Source organism: Podarcis cretensis (genome assembly GCF_951804945.1).
Source record: "Podarcis cretensis genome assembly, chromosome: 8".
Lineage (NCBI taxonomy): Eukaryota > Metazoa > Chordata > Lepidosauria > Squamata > Lacertidae > Podarcis > Podarcis cretensis.
The window spans coordinates 27636160-27660817 of NC_137177.1; the positions used below are offsets into that span (position 1 = coordinate 27636160).

The 24658-nt window shown below is 45.2% G+C and overlaps 2 long non-coding RNA genes across 3 annotated transcripts; one reads left to right on the top strand and one right to left on the bottom strand.

The window, feature by feature from the left end:
* Positions 1 to 608: 608 nt before the first annotated feature.
* Positions 609 to 15954, bottom strand: LOC307221784. The gene is made up of 3 exons (XR_013841512.1): positions 15877 to 15954; positions 14693 to 14830; positions 609 to 788 (listed from the first exon to the last, which is right to left on the bottom strand). It is a non-coding gene; the product is annotated as an uncharacterized lncRNA (long non-coding RNA).
* LOC307221764 lies at positions 15388 to 17734 on the top strand. Of its 2 annotated transcripts, XR_013841486.1 has the most exons (3): positions 15388 to 15538; positions 16202 to 16367; positions 17301 to 17734. It is a non-coding gene; the product is annotated as an uncharacterized lncRNA (long non-coding RNA). The 2 variants fall into 2 exon arrangements; XR_013841487.1 differs by lacking the exon at positions 15388 to 15538 and having other exon boundaries at positions 15941 to 16367.
* The last annotated feature ends 6924 nt before the right edge of the window (positions 17735 to 24658 follow it).

Below are 24658 nucleotides of genomic sequence, written 5' to 3' on the forward strand. Positions count from 1 at the left end.
CATTGAGCCACAGGCAGTAGCCAAGCAGATGTTTGACGTGGCAGCAGAACTTTCCTGTCATTAAAGCAAACAAACACACACACACACACACACACACACACACACGCGCACACACACACACACACACACACACACCATCAGCCACTTTACTGTATGTTTAAAAGCAAGCCGACTCCATGAAAGTTCTTGGATTTCATCCATGACTCCCCAGAATTGCAGCTATCACCTGCCCCGCTTCACTTTCATGGGAGAAAAATGGTCGCATGAAAGAGGGAATGGGCACAGAGAGAGGTTCATCATCGCCTGAGTCTCTCCATAAAATATGAGAAAGAAAATGTGCATTTCATTTCTCTCTCTGATTTGTAAGAAGTGTAAGGGGACTTAAACCCTTTTTGGCACTTTGGCACTGAAGTAGGAAAAGTAGGCTTGCCATATTTCAAAAAGTAAAATTTCTGACACCCCCAAATTTATGAGTTTTTTTTTTTTTTTTTTTTTTTAGGAAACCCACTAAAACAAAGAAAGAGGACACATATTAAACTTCAACTTTATTTAGTTATTTTTCCTTCTCTCCCCTCTCCCCCCGCACAGGGCAAATGGGGCGTTGGCACAGCCTCCCCTCAAACAAACCTCAGCATCTCCAAGAGTTGGTTCTTCTTCTAGCAGGGAAGGGAAGGGAGATTCCTTTGGGAGGGTAGGACTGAGGAGGTAAGTTCCTTTTGATCTGTTCCCGAGTAGCCACAGGTGCCCTGTTCCCTTTTAGCTGGGCTCCTTGCCTCCTGCTCTGCATCCTGGAAAGAGGAAAGATTGTCTTCCTCGAAGCAGCCGCTGCAGCAGCTTCGAAAAACAAAGAGGGAGAAAAGCAGGGGCAGGATAACTGAGTCGTCTTTATTTTCCTCTCCAGACGGCTGGCAGGTGGCTAGGGATGCTCTCACAAACTTTCCACTGCCCTCCGCTCTCCCCTCCTCATTTGGGGCTGCTGCGCTTGGGGAGGCAGGGGGCATGAGCGCACTTGGGGTCTCCCACATAAGGGGGGGGGGCATTCCTTCCACGGCTCAGAGGGAGGAAAAAAACCAGAAAACTGAACAAAAAAAATGGATTGCCATACGTACAGGAAATTCCGTACATCTCTTAAAATTCAATATTTTTTCCCCAGGACGCCATTTTAGGTGTCCAATTTCCTGGCATATCCGGAATTTTCCGGGCATATGGCAAGCCTAAGGAGAAGCAACAGCAGCTGAATGGCTTATCTGTGGGGATCTAATGTGCTACGTACCTTGTTGTTTCACCACACAAAAGAGGCAGGTACCACTTCACCACTAAGAGAGCTCTCTGTCCTTTGCAATTCAGCTCTTTTATTTCCATCAAGCCCTGGTGTCCGAGCTCAAGGTGAGTTTGCTCTGTTTGTGGAACAAGCACCCCTTAAGGTTCCCAGCTGCAAAAAGCTGCTGAGGCCACTGGAAAGCAATGCCCTCTTGCAGGCGTGCCACACTGTGGAAAGAAATGCCCCTGCTAGCCTTTGCCCTCGTTGTTTGCTCTCAGCCTGCCAAGGGGTTGTGCGTTTGCTTGCCTTTCAAATCACCCTGGCCGAAAAAGATCCATTCCCTCCATCCCACATTGTTAAATAACCAGCAGCATCCTAGCTCTGGCTCTGGTTACAGACACAGCAGTCAACAGTGAATTCAGCTGGACTTCCTCAGATCCAAAACACATATCCTCCGCCATCGGCTGTCAATGCTTGTCAGATGAAACCAGGTGTGGTTGTTTTATATTATTTGGAGAAAATAATTCACGAGGCAGGCAGCAAAGACAAAGGTTCTAGAGCCAAGGTTCTCAAACGATGTGCTTCTAGAGGTTTAAACAGATGCCTTGTAAAAGCCATTATCTCAGACACATCCATCATTCTGCAGGGCCTTCAGAGTGTGGAATCCCTTGCAGGTCTGAGTGACCTCTCGCTCCTAAATTATAGGCATTAACAATATGCTGAGGCGATGGGGGAAGCTGCCAATGCCCACCATTAATGCCTGCCCCCCCCAGGTCCCTCCCCTACTTAAACATTTGTTTTGTTGGGGAGCTGGGTCTTGGAACCACCATTTTAATTTCCCACAAACTGCTGATCTAATTTTTATTTCAGGGCACTTTCAGTAATTTAATAATGGCTCCCATAGCGTGGGCCTGGGAGCCACCATTTCAGGAACAGTCCAAGACATTTTGCTGCCTGAGGTAAAGGACAGGAAGGTGCCATTTCAACCTCATCCCTCATACATACACCAAAAGTGAATCTTCGGCATTTGTGACAGGATTAGAGGATTACAGCTTCCATCATACCTAAGGACAGGAGGCCAGTTTAGGGTGTGAGCCAAGTCACACACACAGCTAGCATTGGGCGAATGTTTCCATTTTAGGTTCTCATAGGCCCCATCTGCACTATATATTTAAAGCAGTATCATACCACTTTGAACAACCATGGCTTGCCCAAAGAATCATGGGAACTGTGGTTTGCTAAGGGTGTTGTGAGTTGTCAGGAGACCCTGATTCCCCTCACAGAGCTGCAATTCCCAGCATTTCCTGTGAAGAGGGATTGACTGTTAAACCACACTGGGAATTGTAGGTCAGTGAGGGGAATAGGGGGCCTCCTAGCAACTCTCACCTTTTACAGAATACAGTACCCAAGAGTTTTTGAGAAAAACCATGACTGTTTAAAGAGGTACGATACTGCTTTAAATGTATAGTGCAGATGGGACCTCTAGTTTTCATTTTCCTACTCTTAAGGTTAGTTCTCCACATCAATGAATGTGACTCTTATCTTTGTGTACTAGACTACATTCTAGGCTACACACCCTCCACCCAGACAAGCAAGGGGCATTATATTCAAGGGTATATTTCAGCAAAGCAACTCCCCAACTCCAGGATGTGGAACAAGGCTAATAAATCATAGATCCTGGAGAGGGGCTGTCGCCTAGGGAGGGATTGTGGCCAGTACAGAGTCCCAAAACTAAGCTTACCAGATTTTTTTCAATGAATCCGGGGACACTTTTCAACTTCAGTGGATTTTGTATGGGGACTGATTTGTAAATCTGGGGATATCTGGTAACCTTATCCAAAACAGCCCTGGAGAAGTGCATTTGGCCCCTGGCCCTACTGAACACAAAAAGGATCAAGCTACATAAAATACTGGGGGGGGGGGGGGAGGAGAGAGATTCATAGAAGTATGGGCTTTATTGGGCTGTGGAATCCACCATGAGGATATTGAAATGTGGGTGGGGTATATTGAAAACTCTTGCATCAAACAGGCCCAGACTTACCAAAGTATTCCCAGCCCACACATTCTGTGTAGGTTTGCCTTTCCTTCTGCTTTACCCGTCAACAGATTTGTGTACACAGAGAAAGTAATTTCCAATTCATGAAGGCTCCTTCCAGACAGTGTTGTGCCTTGTGGCTTATTGGAGCTGACTTGGTTCATCTGGAAGTGATTGCCATCTTGATGAGCAAGCAAAAAGCACTGAGCTCATGTGAGCACTCCATGCGCATAAGCAATTCCCAAGTTGGTGCAAGGCAGTAGGTGTGGGATGGAACTACAAAATCGGGAAGTCCCTGCTTCCAATATCTCCTCTGACATAAGAGCAGTTTTAGGTAAGCCACATTCTCTCAGCCTCAGTCCCCCATCTACAAAAAGGGGTCAATAATACTGACCTACCTTAGAGGGGGGCTGTAAGAATTGCTTGGAATTTAGAAATACATGAAGCTCCTGGACACTGGCGGAGGAAGAGGAGTGCGGGGGGAGCGCACTGCCCCCGGCAGCGCGATCCCCAGGGTGCCATTGCGGCTGCCCCTGTTAAGTTGTGGGTGAACATATCAGACGACACAGCAATTCTTCAAACAGGTCTTGTTTATTCATAGGCCAGAACAGAACTAAACTGAAGGGTTCAGCCAGCCTGCCTATATAGAGCTCCACTACAATGCAACAGTAACCACTTTCTGTAACTATCCAATCACTGAACGTCACTTTCAATCCCTTATTTGTATATGTGGACCTGAGTGAAAACTATCTACAGTATCCCCCTACTGGTAGGGTGAGAACTTCAGTACATAACAGCCCCCCCTGCCTGCCCCCAGAACGTGCGCCAGCCCTGCCCCCGCCTGCTCTCCGCCCCCAGTGCTGGAGCATGAAGCTCTGCCACTGCTCCTGGAACACTGATCTATGATTGTTGTGCTTCCATGAAGCTAAAATATTTCAAAACAAGTCCTTTGTTTGTTTGAATTCAGTTGCAGACTTTGAGCTTTAAAATTTCAGGGGCAGCCTGTGCAATGCCAAAATTTGCCCCCTGTTGCCTCTCGCCTCCCAATGTTTGTCATTATTGCAGTGCCCCCTGTGGCACCCTCTCGGCTTGGCGCCCAGTGCGGGCAAACAGGTTGCACTCCCCTAAATCTGCCTCTTTTTAGTGGCTTTCCAGATGATGTGATTTGAGTGAGAGTGATGTGTATGGGTAAATCTGGGTGTCTTTCAAGTCACATTTCCACAGCAAGCTCACCCTCTGCGTGAGTGAGCATGGCATTGAAACTCTGGGCATGACTGTTGCCAGCAACAATTGGCTAGTACTAGTGATGTCATGAATAATGAGCAGAAATACAAGATGTTGGCCTGTTAACACTTGATATTATCTAAACACTCTTTTTACAGTCAAACAATTACTGTAGATCACTCACAATGCAGTGAATGAAATTGCCAGTCTATAGTTGTCATATCCTGCATATTAATGAGGCTAAGAGCTGGAATTTTAAATCAAGTTTGGCACTTTTAGTAATGTTAGGCTGATTTACTGCGTTGGGAGGTTTTTGGAACATTACTTTGGAGTTGTTTGATGTACCGTATGTTACAGCTGAAGGCCTGCTTACTAGGCAGTGAGCTCCATTGAACACAAAGAGGTTTATTCCTGAGTTAACATGAACATGATAGTTCTGACCATTTATTAAGTTCCTTGATGTACAGTGAATGATGTATATTAATACAATGTTTTGATTGTAGTAAAGGCATTTAGATAACATTAATTGTTATGAGCAAGTTCTTGATTTTCTGCTTATATTTTGGCCTGTATTTAAGACTGCCTTTCCTGTGGCTTGCTGGGGGAGGGGGAGTTGATTTTTAATAATGAATAAATGTCCCTCCAGACATCCTTTCTTAACTGAGCATTCATCCTGATTTGTACTCATGATGGTACCCTGGCAGCTATACGTGATGGCACTTTCAGTACCAGTTGTTCCTGCAAATGTTTTGTGGTTCTAATGCCACTTTGTTTATGATAGGTGCATGTCCCATAGTTTCCTGCTGAAATCCCATAACTTTTCATATTACAAATGTTCCAGGGTGGGGTTTTATTTGTCCCATTTTTACTATGTGATAGTGCAATAGTGCTCCTTGGGGAAACAGTCTTAGTTGAGTTGGTTTTCTAAAAATGTTTGCTTGTAATTAGTTTAAAAGAATAAAACAATAATTCCCTGGATGTCTAGATTCAGACTTGAGGCAGATACTCTATTGGTGGGAGAGCTCCAGCCACTGGCGGAGGAAGAGGAGCACGGGGAGAGTGCCCCACCCCTGGCAGCGCGATCCCGGTGGGGTGGCATCGCGGTTGCCCCCTGCCCACGCTGGGCACCCCACCCCCAGGACGCGCACCAGCCCCGTCCCTGCCTGCTCTCCGTCCCCCGGTGCCAGAGCATGAAGCTCCACCACTGGCTCCAGCAGAGATTTAAAATAAAAAAACATGCAGCAAAGTAAGGAAATGTAGGCTGTTGGGCCCTTACAATATCGCCTTCTAAGTTTCTTTTCAAAGTTCTCTTTTCTTCCCCTTTAGCATAGAAACAGACCGTACATTTGGTAAGTTAAAATGATTTCCTTACAAACCCCTCAAAGGTCAGATTCATGTACTTTTCCATACAGCAGCAAAAAAACACAGGCAGCAAAACTTAGTATCAAAGTCAATAAATGTTCTTAAATTAGTTGTACAGAAAAACAAAGATGACTTGCTAAAGCCACATGGTCTGGGTGTCCTTTCTGTTTGGATTCACATGGTGGAAGAAAGTGAACAAAGGCTTTGATAACCCTTCATCCCAAGGTGAAGGGGCGTGACATAGTTGAGTATGACAGTACAGCTAACTCTATGGTCTTAACCCCTTCATGCATTAACTGGAGCTAAGCATGTTGGTTATGTGTGGCTGGATTTATCCCACAAGTCCACCATGCTTTTCACTGCACCACTTGTTAAACGAAATGAGCCCTGTGCTACAAATTTATATCTCATTTCAGCTATGGGTCATTGCTTGTAATAGAACATCATTCACATCTATGCTATGCTGTTTATGACCACTATCGTCCGGATTTTCCTTGTCCATTGTAATGAGAAGATGTTTAGGCAGGGGCAGACCAGCCTGCAGCATTAGCCTCATAGTACAAATAGGAAAACTGAGGCATAGAGAGGTAAACTGAGGCATAGAGAGGTAAGCTGAGGTGTCCAAAGTCAGTCAGTTGCAAGACTGGAATTAGCAGCTTTACCAGGGGAGGAGTGCAGCACGGCCAGCATCTTTCACTCAGTGTGCCTCCACAAGTGGTGTTATTGCAGCATGTGACTGGCTTATAAAATCATAGAGTTGGAAGGGGTCCCAAGGGTCATCAAGTCCAACCCACTGCAGTGCAGGACTATCAACTAAAGGATCCATGACAGTTGGCCATCCAACCTCTGCTTAAAACCTGCAGGGAAGGAGAGGCCACCACCTCCTGAGGGAGTCTGTCCCACTGTCAAATGGCGCTTAGCATCAGAAAGTTCTTCCTGCTCTTCAGTCTGAATCACCCCTTGCTCACCTCCCTCCCTCCATGCCCACTCGCCATCCGAATGAGGAGCAAGTGTGCACTAGCTGGGCAGCCATTCAGCAAGGGGGTAGAGGATGTGGTGGCAAGGCCAGGCTGGGCTCCAGGGCCCAGAGATCCCCAGTGGCAGACAGAGTGGGATGGGGATTTCTGTGTGGAGGTGCCTGGTTCATTGTGTGCCTGGGGCCACAGCCCCCACAGCCTTCCCCCCCCCCCACTAAAAGGTAAAGGTAAAGGACCCTTGACAATTAAGTCCAGTTGCGAACGACTCTGGGGTTGCGGCGCTCATCTCGCTTTACAGAGGGAGCTGGTGTTTGTCTGCAGACTGTTTTTTCAGATCATGTGGCCAGCATGACTAAGCCACTTGTGGCGAAACCAGAGCAGCGCACGGAAAATGCCATTTACCTTCCCGCCGGAGCGGTACCTCTTTATCTACTTGCACTTTTTGGCATGCTTTCAAACTGCTAGGTTGGCAGAAGCTGGGACAGAGCCCAGAGGCCCCCAGTGGCAGACAGGGTGGAAAGGGGATTCCTGCGTGGAGGTGCCTGGTTCATTGTGTGCCTGGGGCCACGGCTCCCATAGCCCCCGCCACTACGCCCCTGCATTCATTATTCCTATGATAAAAAAGGTAAAGGTACCCCTGCCCGTACGGGCCAGTCGTGTCCGACTCTGGGGTTGTGCGCCCATCTCGCTTAAGAGGCTGGGGGCCAGCGCTGTCCGAAGACACTTCCGGGTCACGTGGCCAGCGTGACAAGCTGCATCTGGCGAGCCAGCGCAGCACACGGAAACACCGTTTACCTTCCCGCTAGTAAGCGGGCTCTATTTATCTACTTGCACCCGGGGGTGCTTTCAAACTGCTAGGTTGGCAGGCGCTGGGACCGAGCAACGGGAGCGCACCCCGCTGCGGGGATTCGAACCGCCGACCTGACGATCGGCAAGTCCTAGGCGCTGAGGTTTTACCCACAGCGCCACCCGCGTCCATTCCTATGATCCCTGTTTATAGAACCCAATAAAAAGTTATTAATGAACAGTGCACTCTTTTTTTTACTCTATGCTGTGAAGCATAAAAATAATTGTTTTTGAGGGTAATCCTAGATTCATTTACCTGAGATTAGGGAAGGTGGAGAAAAGGTGGTTTCGTTTTGCACTACAAAGGTGAACCTACTTAATCTGCTCTTTCTGAAACAATACAGGAACCAAAACACAGCCCGCCTTCTTAGTTTTCAATTCTGTAACAAAAGTTATTCAGCACACATATATTAGGGTAAAGTATGTATTGAAAGGCATATTGTGAGATACATATACAATCTGAGCCAACAGGGTCTTGCTTCCTCTATAGCCGCAGCCTTGCATTCAAACAGAAATCAATCATTTATCTGTCTCTCTGTCTTCTCCCTGCTTGGTGCTTTTCCTCTGGTCCACATCACTGACAACTCTGCTCTCAACTCTGGCTTTTTCTGTTAAGGGAGGGGTCCCTGCCCACCCATTTGCTGTCTCACACCAAGCCCCTTAAACCCCCATCATCAGGAAGCTGATTTGGCTATTCCAGGAATTAGAGGGCTTGATTGTCTTTTAACATTTGCTGGATCCAGGGATTAGAAGGCTTGATTAGAGTTCAACACTTACTGGATCCAGGGATTAATGGGGTCTGGCATACAGTTTAACACCACCACCCGACCACCACCCAACTCATAGCATTATACCGTATTGGCCCAAATATAAGCTACACCCGAATATAAGCCACACCTAAAAAACTGGAGAGGGGAAAAGAAAAAACGAAAAAATACCCGAATATAAGCCGCTCCCTTCCTTGCTGCTCCTGGCTGCATACTGGGGGGGGGGGGAGCCCACGCTGCGTTGCTGGTGGCCTTTCCCCTTCCTTGCTCTCTCCCTTCCTGGCCTTGGGGGAGAGGACGGGGGACTACGCATGGGGCGGGTGACGCTTTGCCACGCTCCTGGTGCTGTTTGCCCTGCACTCCTGGCTGCATACCATAAGGTCGGGAATATAAGCCGCACTTTAACTTTTCAGGGTCGGAATTTGGGGGGAAAGTGAGGCTTATATTCAGGCCAATACGGTATTACTGCAAAAGGGCACCTCAAAATGCATTACAGAGTTGGCGGAAATTAGCACGAAAAAGCCGATGGATTTTCATGAGATCTTTACTAATAAGAAAAAGTATCACAACTGATGTGGAGAAGAACCGAATTTAAGAGTAGAAAAAGGAGAAACCGAAACTGGTAGATATACCCAGCCCTACCTGGGAGTAAGTCACATTTAATTCAATGGGGCTCACTTCTGAGAGCAGTCATGTATAGGAGTGCACTGTCAAGCGACCAAGGACTGAGCAACATACCATTTTCTCATTTTCATTCTTAATGTCAGTCACTTCCTCTTCCATAGCATTGCCTTTGCTCCAGGCAGCTGGTGCAGATTAAGGAGGCTCTTGATCATGCCCCCTGGAATGCTGACAAGCTGCTAAGCTGCTTCTGTGCACCTCCTCCGAGTGCAAGCGTGCCTTCCAAGCCATTAGCATAGCTGAAGCGTGGAGTTTTGGCCACTGCTTGCACTACCTTTCTGAGACAGTCTGGATCGGGATGGATCGGCATGCTACTGTTGCCCGTTTCCCCATTTATCTGTGATTTTCACTTTAAAAAACCACAACCATATAAAATTTGTATTTAAATATTCAGATACTTATTTTGTTGCAAAGTATGTATCTAGATGGGACGCGGGTGGCGCTGTGGGTAAAACCTCAGTGCCTGGGACTTGCCGATCGTATGGTCGGCGGTTCGAATCCCTGCGGCGGGGTGAGCTCCCGTTGCTCGGTCCCAGCTCCTGCCCACCTAGCAGTTCGAAAGCACCCCTAAGTGCAAGTAGATAAATAGGTAACGCTTTATAGCGGGAAGGTAAACGGCGTTTCCGTGTGCTGCGCTGGTGCAGGCTCACCAGAGCAGCTTCGTCACGCTGGCCACGTGACCCGGAAGTGTCTTCGGACAGTGCTGGCCCCCAGCCTCTTAAGTGAGATGGGCGCACAACCCTAGAGTCGGACACGACTGGCCCGTACGGGCAGGGGTACCTTTACCTTTATGTATCTAGATACCTACAGTGGTACCTCGGGTTAAGAACTTAATTCATTCTGGAGGTCTGTTCTTAACCTGAAACTGTTTTTAACCTGAAGTACCACTTTAGCTAATGGGGCCTCCCGCTGCCACTGCACAATTTCTGTTCTCATCCTGAAGCAAAGTTCTTCACTCGAGGAACTATTTCTGGGTTAGTGGTATCTGTATCCTGAAGCGTCTGTAACCGAGGTACCACTGTATTTTAGAAACATTTTTGAATGTATCGAGCGAAAGCCAACTAAGTTCTACTTAGTATGGACCCATTCCAATTAATGTTAATTAATTTCAGTGGGTCTGCTCTGAGCAGGACTAGCATTGGATACAAACTTATTTCATCCAAACTTATTTTATTATTTCTTTTAAGAAATGAATATGTTTTATCCTAACTTATATATTTGTGTGTGTGAGAGAGGGAGATTGCAAAATTTAGAGAAATGTGGAATCCAAATAATACTTACATTCTGACCTATGCATTCGTATGGGGAGGTGCAAATTTGGTTGGTTCACTTAAAATGTTGTCTGAACAAAATTCCCCTCAGTCCATAGTGTCAACCATATTCAGGCATACCATGAAAAGATGGGTGTTAGAAAGAGAAAGAGTTCTTCCTTTTGGGTGGAAATGGAATGTGTTTGCCTGTAATCTCCAGCCTTCACAAAAGGCTGTGTTCCCTTTCTGTGCTGCAAAGCTTTTTGGTGGAAAGTACGAAGATGGACAAAGAGCAAGTGTTGAGCAAGCTTCACCACTCCATTCTGTTCCTAAGGTTGAATAGCTCAGCCAAGAACCTTTCTAAACAAGTTGGTCCACCTGACCTCTTGCCTAAATGCCTCTAATTTTACCAAAGCTTTTGCCAGCTGGGTGGCGGTGGAGCTCTGACTTCCAGTTTTGCCTGGCTTTGCTAAGGATGGATGGGTGTTCCAAAAAAAACATGTCCAAGTGCCAGACGCTCATATCTCTTGACCTCATTTCCACTCTCAACCTAAAAAGCCAGTTGTTGGCTATTTTGTTGACAAGCTCATCCTTTGCACTGGAGGAACGCCAGAACTCACCCATGCTTACAAATAAATAATAGACAGTCATGGAATGGAAGCTGTCTCCGTAGCTAGTTATAACTACAGTTGTCAAAGGAAGGCTTCACAAGTCCATTTCTTCTGGCAGAGCCTCAAACCTGAAACCCTACCAAGGCAGCCATTGTTGACTGTTTTTTGTCCATCCTGACTCTCTACACTGGATACTGTCCTGTCTCAATAGTCACTCATTCATGGCTTGCCCACTCAGGAGTCATGACAGAGGCTGTTTTGAAACTGATGTTGAGAAGAGAGCTCCCTCAGACCAGAATACCCAAAGGAGAGCCTTATCCTTTCTCTCTGTGCGTGTATGTGTGTGTGTCCACTCCTGCTTCAGCCTGGACAGACTTTGGAGTTTTACTCCAGGTTCCTTTGTTAAGTGTGAGACAATGAGGAGCAGACAGGGCTGGTTCAATACATTTTGCAGCCTGAGGCAAAGCATGGCTCCCCCTCTCATTCCAACTACAGTAACCAACGGGACTGGCAGCTGAACTTTACTCCAGCGCTGGCAATGGGACAACATCTTTCACCATAACTAATGGCAGGAGGCCCTGGAAAAGACCCTGATGTTGGGAAGGATTAAGGGCACAAGGAGAAGGGGACGGCAGAGGACGAGACGGTTGGACAGTGTTCTCGAAGCTACCAGCATGAGTAGAAGTGGAAGACAGAAGTGCCTGGCGTGCGGACACGACTAAACGACTAAACAAATGGCAGGAGGCTGGATAAGGGGAGGACAGGGCAGGCGGCACAGCACACATAATTTTGTCTACTAACACCTTGTTCCTGTTCCCCACCCCAGCTTCTGTTGCCCAAAGCAGCTGCCTCAGTCTGCCTCATGGTAGAGCTGGAACCAAAGAGCCAAGTCTTCTCCATTATGCCTTCCTCTCCCACTGAAACATTTTGATAGTTCTTTCAGGACTTTTTTTTTAAGGCTGGCAAATGTTTCTTTATTTAGAAGTCTAAGCTGCCTTCCAGCATATACTGTTCTTACAGACAAGGCAGCACACAACATACTATAACAAAAACATATTACTATATAAAACCATCCAATTAAAGCCTACATGATTAAAGCCGTCCAATAAAAAGCAATGATTGTTGTCTTTAGGGTTGCCACCTACACATTGTCAAAACAGAGAAAATGCATCACCAAGGCCTCGTCGGCATTATACATTTCAAGCATTATGGCTTCCCCCAAAGAATCCTGGCAGCTGTAGTTTGTTAAAGGAGCTGAGAGCTGTTAGGAGACCCCTATTCTTCTCATAGAGCTACAACTCTTAGAGTGGTTTAACAATCAGTCCTGCTTCCCAGGGACTTCTGAGAACTGTATTTCTCTGAGTAGAATCAGGATCTCCTGACAACCCTCAGCACCCTTAACAAACTAGAGCTCCCAGGATTCTCTGAGGTGAAGCTATGACTACTTAGAGTGGTATGCTGCTGCTTTAGACATATAGTGCAGATGGGGACCAACAAAATAAAATAAAAATTGCCTTAAAATGTGCATATGCAGATTTTTATGGCTAGATGTAGATTTAGACATGATTACTGCAACATCAGTAGAAATGCAGTGCATCTCTACATAACGAAGAAGATGACCAGGTGATTTCTGTGCATATTCAGTCTGTTATCCAGGTGCTAACTATTGCTGGGACAACCTCAGCTTTCCTCACTCTCCCGCCTTATTTATCGTTAACCCAGACAGCCCTTTAAAGAGAGAACTCCTTCCGAGGCTGGGCTCTAGCAGCTCTTCAAATAGAGGATCAGAGGCACCATGTTCTCTAGTTGATTGAGGGGGTATGGTACGACATCATGAGGAGCCAGGGGGTGGAGCTAAACACCCTGTGAACATTGAGGGAGCCCAGCCCCCACAAAAAATAAGCTGGGGATCTGAAACTGCCGTAGCCCCTAGGAGCAGGCGCCTATGTAGAGGACTGACCTTTGTAAAATAGGAAACATGGCCAATGTAATTGCATTGTTCTTAGGCCGCTTGGAATATGATCTCTTTGGATAGGCTTTTGATACCACTAGTGTATATTGTTGGCTGGTCTAGCATGAAACTCATATTAAATCGATAAAATAAGTAATAAACACATAAATCTATTTCTCTGGGCAGACACAAAAGGGCTGCTGGTCAATCACTTCAGCTGAGAATGAGAGACTCCAGCTGAGGCCAACAGCTCAAAACATCAAGCGCAAAAAAAGGAAAAAAGCTTCCATTATTCATGACTGGTTCCACAGAAGTTTATTCCAAGTGAAAGGGTGCCTACTCCACAATGTTTGCGTTGAGAGCCCTAAAGAACTCCAAGCAAAGCTCAATTACTCATAAAGAGCAAGTAGGAAATAAATGGTCTGCACAACAACTAGGTAACCCGAAAAGACACAAGCACAGCAGGAAATGACTGGGAAAACCAGAAGGCCAGCTTCACCGGAGGCAAACATCATATACTTAAACTTTTGGGAGTCTAGGAAGTGCTCGGAAGAAGCTTGATCCTCCTCCCATCAGAATCAATTAGGACCACATCCCATAAACAAGTGCACACCCATTCCAAAGCTTGTTTAGAAGTCTAACCATTTCAGTCAGATGAAGAGTGAGGTTAATCAACCACGGGCATTGGGTTATCAGGAAAGCAAGCCCTGGGCAGTCCCTCCAAGCCGGGCTCAGCCTGGTGCTGACAATCTTGTTTTCCTCATCTACGTTGAGGATGAGAGCAATAGGGGGAGCACTAGAGGCCACTTCTGAGCAGGCAGAGTCACAAATTGTAGGCGCAAGAGCCCATTTGTCAAAGGGGTTGGAATCCTGGGGTCACTGGGATATTATATATTGACTTTCCAAACACAAATTGACTCATAAATGTGTAACTGGACGTGTCCTGGGACCACTCAAGGCTAGTGACTTTGATTGGCTGAGTGCCTCCTTCCAAAAGTGTGATTGGCTCCCCAGACTTCACATATCACCGTGAGTGCCACTGCTGTGTGGTTGTAGTCATTCTGCCCTATTCTCTAGACCCTCATCAAAAAAATCTGACTAGCTACTCCAACCTTGTCCTCTGGGCTCTCCGCAGTCCATGACCTTGTCTGATCTCTAGACAGAAATCTATTAGACCCTTTTTCTGACTCCAGAACATCCCTTTCATATTGGAACATGAACCAATGGTCCAATATGCCTAGGCTATAGCTTCTGGACACAGGAAACCATGGTCCTCTGCACTTCTGCCCAGGATACTGAATCAATAGTGAGAGGGCTGTGAAATTTCCCAGGTTCTGGTTTCATTCTGCCTACCCAAGCGAACCATTGGCATTCCCTGAGCGAGAAGTTTCCAGGTGAGACCAGGTGCATTCTTCCATTGTCACCTGAGACAGACAGATGCCAACTCACCAATTTGTGAAGAAGTACTTCATTTTTTCTGTCTTGAATCTCCCATCATTCAGGTTCGTTCAAGTGTTATAAGAGAGGAAGAAGAAAAAACCCTTTCTCTGTCCACGTTTCTCTACACCATGCATCTCATGCCTTACTTGACTTTTCTCTAGACCAAAAAAGTTATCTTGGGTTGTGAAGGGGAAAGTGCACGAGGTCCATCAGAAAGGAAGTCAGATGTGAAGCCTCTGCAGACAGGCTAGGAATCCATCCTTTGTCCTCACCTGTCAAATTCTTACCTCTGCTGAATGCCAGGAAGCACCTCTTGAAGGTCTAGCCTTGGCACCATTCAGGGCAATTATAGACAAATTCTGAAGGAAGCACCTGTGCTAATTCCAGAAGACATGGATGGAGCAGTGTCTGGTGGGTCTGTTTACCTTTGGCTGAAATGAACATTGGATGTGTTGGTGGATGAAACAACACACACAAAAACACAAACAAAACCAAGGACTGCCTGGAAAATATGGGTCAATATTTGACCTGATGTTTAATTTAGACTCAGTTACAACATGTGCCTCTATATTTGAAAGGCAGCGTCAAATGAGCTAGCCAAGCACACTGGTTAACTCCGGGTGCATCTCCTCTTGTTGGGTTTGCCTTCTCAAACAGGCACCCAGCACCTCTTCTAAGCTGTGCTCCTCAAACAGTGAGCTCTGTGGTGCTGCTGAGCACTTTCCCCAGACACTGAGGCCCAAGACCCCACCATATTGGCTTGATGTGCTCAGCACATGTGCTTAATGCTCCTAAAACACAACATGTGAAGACATAAATCTCAACACCCACTCTGTCAGCACAAGTTGCAAACACGAGGCCTTGCTTCTAGGGGGGTTCCTCCCCCATCCAGAGAGCCACACGCAACCATATACTTATCTCTTCCCCTCAGGGAAGGCACAGAAAACATGAGTGGCTAAGCCACCCCCTCCCCGGTTGTTCAGACACACCCAGGGGTTGGGGCGACACTATCTGCCTCCTCATCTCTAGGCGGCTGGATCTGAAGAGATTTCTATCTCTGCCACTATACGTCTAAGCAGAAGCAATACACCCTGTGTGATTTGGCAACCATGATGTGGCTGCTACAGACAAAGGTAATGTGAAGCAAATGGCTGATCATTTTCGGGGTGGGGTGGGGGCATTCCTCCATTTCGCAGCCTTTGAAACGCTTGGCCATCTAATAATAACACCATGGAATGGAACGGATCGATTAGTATAATTATCCTTCAGGAATCTGCTTGCTCGGCATTTTCTTAAGGTTGCTTTGCTAGGCTGCATTAGATGCGGCCATTAATTTAAGCACGAGCCAAGTAGCCATAGGGGACAAGGAATCCTATGCAGGCTTGTGGGGGGAGAGACAGAGGCTTCATCCCACCTTGCATTGATCATGTTCCAGGAAGTGAAAGGTGGGTTAAGCCTTTTATCACTTAACACTTAACACTTACTCAAGGGTTGAAAGTGTGCTGTATTCTCAACAAACCAAGGTCAGACACAGGGAGGAGGAGTCAGGGCAACAGAGAGATTCCCCTTGCTCTGACAAGAGAATGGAGTAATAATGGGCCTTTCATGTCTATTTGTGACATATTAGCGGGGGGGGGGGGGAGTGTCACAGAATGAGGAAAAGAATCAAGCAGAGACTAGGTACTTCTTTCTTTTTTCGTTTGTGGGATCCCTACTTCATGCTTCCAGTTTAAATGGCAACACTTCCTGTTTAAATTGTTTACATTTCTAATTAAATGCTAAAAGTTGCATTGCAGCTGGATGAAGATCTGTTGTTGTTGTTATAAGAAGAAAAACACCTCAATGAGTTTTACACGTTGAACCATTGCAGTCAGAAAAGAAACACCATTCAGTTCAATGGCACTTACTTGAATACTTAGGACTACAGTCATGCCATATGGTTGGTCAGGGATGTGAACCCAGGTATGTCCAGCCAAATTCCAACATGCTGATTGTCACACCACATTCAGCCAGCTCACTTTTCTATTACTATTAGCTGTTCCTAATAAGCTGGCTATTATGGTATATATTGCTGCTGTTTGTGGATATGTATCTTTGTATATAGCTATTTGTCTATCATGGCAACATAGCTGCCTGCATTTTGAATTATCCTTGGAGGTGTGGCTATGGAGGCTGTCATAATAAGGTCCTGAACTTCTAAATTTACCACTACAGTGCTGCTGAAGCGTGTGTTTGCCTCATTTCTGTGTAATCACAACCAGCACCTACACATCTGAGATTACATAATAGTTTTCACCTTGGAGGCCTGATACCTCCTCTTTTTAATAATAATAATAATAATAATAATAATAATAATAATAATAATAATAGAACTGGGGCTTTGGGAATAAGTCACCACTTGCTGTCTTCCGCATTTTGAGCCTTTAGCGGAAACTGACTGCATATTCCCCACATTTTCCTCCTTGCCTCAGTGAGGGCTAGAAACTTTGCTTTCTTGTCATTTCCAAAAATGTGTCGACCCCAAGCAATCCAGACTGAGTGTTGTGATATACACTACATTGGTACCTCTAGATGCGAACAGGAGCCGTTCCAGAGCCCTGTTCACATCTAGAAGCAAATGTAACCAGTGATGGCACGTCTGCGCACGCGCACGTCACTTTTCACCGCTTCTGAACATGCGCGTGACGTCATTTTGAGCGTCTGCGCATGTGCAAGCGGCGAAACCCAGAAGTAACGTGCTTCGTTACTTCTGGGTTGCCGCGGAGCGCAACTCAAATGCGCTCATCCCGAAGCACATTCAGCCCGAGGTATGACTGTACAAGGAAGCAAGACTGCATACACATATGTACACACAGAAGCCCTGAACTTTTGTATTCTTCATTGGATTTGTTCTAGGGTGGAGGCACATTGACAGTCCGGATTTCCAGCAGATGTCACTACCGTCATCCTTGCCTGTGGGATTGTGTTAATTCCTAAATAGCTCACACAGAGGCATCAGCTGTTTGTTCACACAGTCCTGCATCACTTGCCTCTCCTTCTGTAATGACAACCTGCCCAACTCCAGCTCCTTTCATCTTTGAATTTTAAAGTGTGTTTTAAGCCCTCATTAAATCTCACTACACCCAATGTGAAGGAGGTGTTAAGTGTTATTAACTGCATTGTACACAGAGGGAAACTGAGGCACAGAGCGGTCAGACGACTTGCCTGCAGTCACAGAGGAAGTATGTGACAAAGCCATTAATAGAACCTACGGCTGCTGGATCACCACCTCCCTTTTTAGCTTTGACCATTCCAATAAATACCAGCATGATGCACATCAAAGCAATAAACTGTGATGTCTCATGGTTTGCCCTAGCCTCGCCTCCTCATCCTTCTAATGCCATATAGGTGAATGGTACATTTGATGAACTTATCTTTCAGCGAGTGATGCTATCATTGTCTTGCTTGGGCAAAAATGTTTAGTTCGCGCATGGGGGACCTGCAGCCTTCTGGAGGTTGCTAGACCACAGTTCCCTTTATCCCTGACTATTGGGCATGTTGTTGTTGTTTAGTCGTTTAGTCGTGTCCGACTCTTCGTGACCCCATGGACCAGAGCACGCCAGGCACTTTTGTCTTCCACTGCCTCCCGCAGTTTAGTCAAACTCATGCTGGTAGCTTCAAGAACACGGTCCAATCATCTCGTCCACTGTCTCCTTGTGCTCTCCATCTTTCCCAACATCAGGGTCTTTTCCAGGGAGTCTTCTCTTCTCATGAGGTGGCCAAAGTACTGGAGCCTCAGCTTCACAATCTGTCCTTCCAGTGAGCACTCAGGGCTGATTTCCTTAAGAATGGATACGTTTGATCTTCTTGCAGTACATGGGACTCTCAAGAGTCTCCTCCAGCACCATAATTCAAAAGCATCAATTCTTCAGCGATCAGCCTTCTTGATGGTCCAGCTCTCACTTCCATACATCACTACTGGGAAAACCATAGCTTTTACTATACGGACCTTTGTTGGCAAGGTGATGTCTCTACTTTTTAAGATGCTGTCTAGGTTTGTCATTGCTTTTCTCCCAAGAAGCAGGCGTCTTTTAATTTCATGGCTGCTGTCACCATCTGCAGTGATCATGGAGCCCAAGAAAGTAAAATCTCTCACTGCCTCCATTTCTTCCCCTTCTATTGGGCATGTTAGTTGGAATCCAATAACATCTGGGGCTTCACAGATTCCCCACACCTGCTTTATATTGCAGGACATTTTGAACAAGAACGTCTGGAAATCATAGAATCATATAACTGCAGAGCTGGAAGAGACCATGAGGGTCATTAGCCTAACTCCTTGCAATGCAGGAATCCTTTGCCCAACATGGGGCTTGAACCCACAACCCTGAGATTAAGTCACATGCTCTACTGACTGAGCTATTATATTGCAAATTTACAACCCACTCTATTTCAAGGGCTCAGGTCTGTGGCAGGCATTTTAGCGAAGAAAGATTCAAGCAATATTATGTGTTTGTATTACATTGATGGTAAATTATTATTATTAATTGAATTCATACCTTCCCTTCCTCTTCAAGGAGCCCAGGGTGCTCCTTGTTTATCATTACATGAATGAGCCTCGGGGACATTTTTTCCTCTCTCTCCTTCTCCAGCACAGCTGTAAAAAGATTAGAAGCTTTGATGTCTGTTAGTTAACCGCAGTTTAGGGTTACATCTGAACCTGAAAAGGTGATTTATCTTAACTGTGGTTGACTGAAAGAAGCCAACTTTATAAACCACGCAGTGGTTTATGTATTCTCACACCCAGACAGAATGCTAACAGTGGTTAGTTAAAAAATGGAGTGAAATCTTCTAATATGCTAATGGCCACACCAGAGAAGCAGAAAAGAGGGAGGAAGTGGTAAGCCTAGGGCTTGTTCATGCAATGATAAATCATAGGAAACCAAATGCAGCCATTATCTTGAGGCAGACTCAGAATGCATAAAGCAGAGCATCTTGTTAGTTAGTCTGAGGTAACTATATTAGCCTAGCTGAATGGCTTAAAAGACACTTGAGAATCCTTTTCCAAAGGATTTTTGGAATCGATTTTCCAAAAAGATATAATAAACAATGAGCATAAAACTCTGTCAAAAATGTATAGGATATTGCTGGAATGGCATACTAAGGACGAAGAGGTTAAATCGGTAATGATACAATGGGCAAAGGACTTTGGGTATAATATTCAGTTCGATGAATGGGAAAAACTGTGGAAAGAGAATATGAAATTTACGGCATGTACGTTATTGAAAGAGAATGTAATGAAAATGTTTTATAGATGGTACATGACTCCTGTAAAATTAGCGAAGATGTATAAGGTTGATAACAAATGTTGGAAATGCAAAGATAAAGAAGGGACGTTCTTTCATCAGTGGTGGGAGTGTAAGAAAGTTAAAAGTTTTTGGGAAATGATTTATAATGAGATGAAAAAAATATTAAGATATACTTTTGTGAAAAAACCAGAAGCTTTTCTTTTAGGTATTGTAGGAAAGGACATAAGAAGAAAGGACTATAAGCTTTTCCAATACGCAGCAACGACAGCCAGAATCCTGTTGGCCCAAAAGTGGAAACAAGAGGAGATACCGATGATAGAAGAATGGAGATTAAAATTGATAGACTATGCCGAACTGGACAAATTAACTGGGAAAATTAGATTTACAAAAGACCAAAAGTTCATCGAGGACTGGGGAAAATTGGTGGATTATCTGAAAAACATTTGTGGTATAAACACAACGTTAGTGGGATTTCAAGAGGCACTGTAAAAATACAAATAAGTATTGTTTATATATAAAAAAAATGGGAATAAGGAGGAATAATGGCAATATGGAAAAAGGGAGGCGCTGAAGGAAGTTCAAAACAGGTATAATATGTTGTATTCGATATAAAATGTATAACTGGATGAAAACTAATAAATTTATTTACCAAAAAAAAAAGACACTTGAGAATACACTCGGTTCAGTGGGAGATTCTCTGATATCCACCCCTCTGCTGACATCATTTGGCATTATAAAACAGGTCACCAGTGCCAAATTGTAAATGCATGAGCCACATTCGATTTATTTATAGAATTTGCATCCCACCTTTTGCTGCAAGCAGCTTTGAGGCAGTTTTCATCTATCGTAGAATAATGAAATTAATTTTAAAAAACAAATACTAAACAGCAAATACTAAACAAATACTAAACAGCAGTAAAACTACAAAATAAAACCAACAGAGGCAGCAGCTAAAAACCATTAAAAGGATCTCAAATACCATAAAGTCCATATGAGAGAACGGAACCGGGATTTCAGCTGCTGCCTAAAAGATCACAAATATGGCACCAGGTGAACCCATCTAGGAAAAGGGATGAAGAATTGGGGTGCCACCACAGAAAAGACACTTCCCTTTCCTTCTCAAAAACGAACAAATTAAATAAATAGTTATTTCCCCATACAATTTTTGCATGTGTTTTTGGTAGGTAAATTTGTTTTACTGGTTTCATTTAATGGTTTAAAATGCTTTTGTGACTTGTTTGCTTTTATTGGTATTCTGCAATGAATATTTTAGTTTGCCTTTTGTAAACCACTTCCAGGTTTTTTGTTTTAGTAAGTGGTATATAAAATTTTGTTAAACTAGCACTTCTACCTTTTACTGCGGTGGTTTTTTTGGGGGGTGAGGGGGTAAATTTTCCTAGAAGCATTTGCTAAGGAGCAATATAGACACTATACGCACCCACCCACCCACACCTTAGCAAGTTATTAAAATCCAGTGCATTCCAACAACTGTGGATATACACAAAGCAGAATATTCATCATGGTTCGCAAAGGATACAGGTTTCCTATGCACCATTTTAAAGCTCATGGAATCCTGTGAAGAGTAGTAAGTTCAGGATGCTGAGAACTAGAATTCTGTGAGGGACAAACTACAGTTCCCAGGATTTGGAGGGGGGGAAGCATGTGCTTTAAATGTATGGTGTGTACACAGCCTCATAAACCCCATTCATCTTAAGCACTAATGAAGAGCAAGTACCCTTCTCTTATCCCAGCTCAGCACGACATTTTAGGCATGAGCTTTGGCCTGCTTTGCAGAGGAGCTTGAAGCGAGATTCCTCAAGAGTTCAACACCCAAAAATAGAAGCAGAATTTCAAAAAGGGTTCTTAGAGGACAGCACAATCTGGGGCTGGGGCTGCAAGTCAGGCTTTTCCTGGCTTCCTGTCCCACCCACCCCCCTGATCCAACACTGGTTTTTTCGTGGCTTTTGCACTATGACTTCTCCCAGGTCTCTTGTCTGCATGGGTGTAGCCATGGGGGGTGGGGCAGCTGCCCCCCAAGATCAAGTAAAACAAGAGAAATACTTAACTGACCAATCACGTCAGTTCTGCCCTCCCCCAAATCCTGCCCTGCCCCTAACCAAGTCCTGCCCCCCCCCCAAATCCTACCTACGCCCATACCAGTCTGTACTGTGACATAAATGCTGATCTTTCTCACTGTGCTTGAAGTGGGTGTACAAACGCAGCCAAAAGACATTGGGAAGTGCTAAAACTGGTACCACTCTTGTAGTGTTGTTCTTTAAATTTGACGTAAGAAACTAGCTGATTGGGCAACACGGCTTCTAGTCCTTTTTGTTCCCTGCTGTACCAGTGTTGCCTGGGCTTATTTGGTTGTATTATTTTACCTGAAGTAGCTTTCTAAATTAAATATTTTGGGGAGGGACTGTGGGTCAGGGGCAGAGCTTTGCATTGTCAGAAGAACAGAAGAGCCTGCTGGATCAGATTTGCATTGTAAATCTGAAACCTGTCATCCAAGTCCTTTGAAGGAAGGTTGAAGGAGTTTGGTATGCTGGAGAAGAGATAATTAAGAGACAATAGAAGATAAGGACATAGGGAGAGCCATGTTGGATCAAGCCAAAGCCCCATCTTGTCCAGCATCTTGTGGTCACAGGAGCCAACAAAGGTGTTATGGGAAGCCCAAAAAGAGGACCTGTGCACACAATTGCTCTCCCCACTTGTGATTCCCCAGCAAATGGAATTCAGAGACATACTGCCTCCGACAGTGGCCTAGAGCAGTGGTTCCCAACCTTTTTTTGGCCATGCCCCACTTAAGCATCTCTAAAATCCTGATGCACTCCCCCGCCTTGACATATAATTCTTATTATTCAAAAAGTGAAGTACTCACATGGAGGAAGCCTAAAAGGCCATTCACTGTCAATAATTCATTCTCAAAGTGCCCCCCTTAAAAATCAAATTGCTCCCCTGTGGGGCATGTGTCCCATGTTGGGAACCATGGGTCTAGAGTAGCCATTAATAGCTTTATCTGATAGCCTTGTCCTCCATGTTTTTGTCTCATCCTCTTTTAAAGTCATCCCAATTGGGGGCTTTGGATTGGGAGCAAATTCCATATTTTTAACTCTGCACTGTGTGAAGAAGTACTTCAAATCTTCCCATGCTCAGCTCCATTGGGTGCTCCCAACTTCTAGTGTCATAAGGAAGGGAGAGCAACAAAAGTCCTGTATAACTTGAGGAGAAATAAACAGAGGGGTTTTGTCCTTCTTGCATCATGTTTATAACAGGGAGATATACAACTAAGCATATAAACTCCCTTCAGGCCTACATAGGCATCTCAGTGTGGATCATGGAACTCCAGCTGGTTGCTAGGCAACACCTCTACACACACACACACACACACCCCTTGCCTGGCTGACTGTCAACAGGGTTAACCCTTAAATTACTGATGGAATGATCCCTGCTGTTGTACATCCAACATCCGCCAGCCACCGGCTTTTGAGAGTTCGTTTCTCTGCCCCTTCCCCAGCACCACCCAACAAATGGTTAAAAAAAAAGAAACGTTGAAATATATTCGGCATAGCTCTACTTCATTTGGCTGGATGTACACATAGATTTGCATTCCACTGACAACTTATTTCAAGATTTTATTTCCACTGAGAGAGATATCAAACATCAAAGGGAACGAATCAACAGCAACTTGCCTCCGAGGCATTGCTGTTCCCAAGGGTAGAAAACATCTGCAGCAAAAGAGCCGCCACTTGTGGAAACATGCATGGCGGAAAGAGAGGAAGCTCTGAGCTCATAACACTTGCAAAGGTGGGAAGGTTGTTGTAGTGCAATTAAACCGATCACACATGTAAGGCTTCTAGAAGAAACTGGTCCGCTAGTGACCAGAATGTTGGGAAAGGACCTGGGAAGACCAGAGTTCAAATCTCCATTCAGCCCTGAAGCTTGGTGTGTGACCTTCAGCCAGTCACAGTACCTCACAGGAGTGTTCTGAGGATAAAATGGAGAGGTGGTTGGAGAGACATGTATGCCACCTTGAGCTCCATGGAGGAAAGTGAAATATAAAGGTAATGATGATTAATAATAATAATAATAATAATAATAATAATAATAATTTGTCATGACTTCTGAATCCAGCATTAATCTAGAAGTAGAGGCTGAAGAAGCACCAGATTTGGAACTAGATTGAGTCCTGGTCATTCAGGTGAGCTTCACAGGCTCTGCTCTGCATCCCCACCCCTGACCTCCACCTGAAGTTCAGTTAGTCTCACATGAAAGGGACTTTTCTGTGGTTGATCCTATGCTTGGCTATGGCCTCCCATGTGAGGCCCACCTGGCTCCATCCCATTCCCTGCTTGCTTTATGTCACCCTACTGAAAAGCCTGGCTATGCCAGCGAGCTCTGGGAGGAAGTTGAACTGAAATAATGTTTAAAGCTGCTGCTAATTATTGATCGGACTGCTCTCTGTTGTCATTTTATGTCTTTAAAATAAAATACTTTGATACCGCTTTCCCAATGCAATAAAAGAAAAACTATCAGTAGAACATCCCAATATCAAGCAGGAGCAGGTTGTGGGGAGGGGAGAACGCCATGCATCTTGCATCCTGGCTGTGGCATTGCTGCCACTTAGGGGGATAAGCAAGGCAGTGGCAGGTAAATATTGTTCCAAACACACTGGCACAGCCAACATGGTGCTTCTCCCGGTGTGCCCGGATAGTGCCAACCTTCCCAGTGCCTTGTTCCTCTCCTTCCCAGTGAGCCTACCTAATTTCAGTGAGCAGAACATTCCACGTAGTGGGTGCCACGACAAAATATTTTTAATATTGCCTTACATTGTTTGATAGGGACGCAGGTGGCGCTGTGGGTTAAACCACAGAGCCTAGGACTTGCCGATCAGAAGGTTGGCGGTTCGAATTCCCACTGCGGGGTGAGATCCTGTTGTTTGGTCCCTGCTCCTGCCAACCTAGCAGT